General features: G+C 62.7%; 1 protein-coding gene across 1 annotated transcript in view; it reads left to right on the forward strand.

The window, feature by feature from the left end:
• HACL1 (2-hydroxyacyl-CoA lyase 1) overlaps positions 1–322 on the forward strand; it is an 18,948-nt gene that overhangs the window by 887 nt on the left and 17,739 nt on the right.

Consider the following 322-nt stretch of genomic DNA (forward strand, 5'->3'; position numbering starts at 1 on the left):
CCGCCTTCCCTGGGCCTTCGCTTACGTCTCTCCTACGAGCTGCCGCCTCCCCCAGCTCAGCCGGTGGCTCCTCCGTTCCCGCCCCCGCAGCTCTGCCGGGGCAGCTCCGCCTTCCCTGCCGCTTCCCTGCGCTCGGGGAGCCGGAGGCGGGGCTGAGCAGGTTCCTTCGGGCTTTGCACCATCCCCGTTGTTGCTCGGTGTGGTCGAAGTGAAAGAACAGGAGATGATGCAGGGAATTTTCAGGGGCTGACGTGCTGAGGCAGGAAAATGAGCCTTCAGAGACATCTCAAGTAAGAACTGGTCACTGAAAAACGCTGAGCGT

This window comes from Chaetura pelagica, unplaced genomic scaffold (assembly GCF_000747805.2).
Source record: "Chaetura pelagica isolate M959 unplaced genomic scaffold, ChaPel_1.0 scaffold10, whole genome shotgun sequence".
NCBI classification, from domain to species: Eukaryota; Metazoa; Chordata; class Aves; order Apodiformes; family Apodidae; genus Chaetura; species Chaetura pelagica.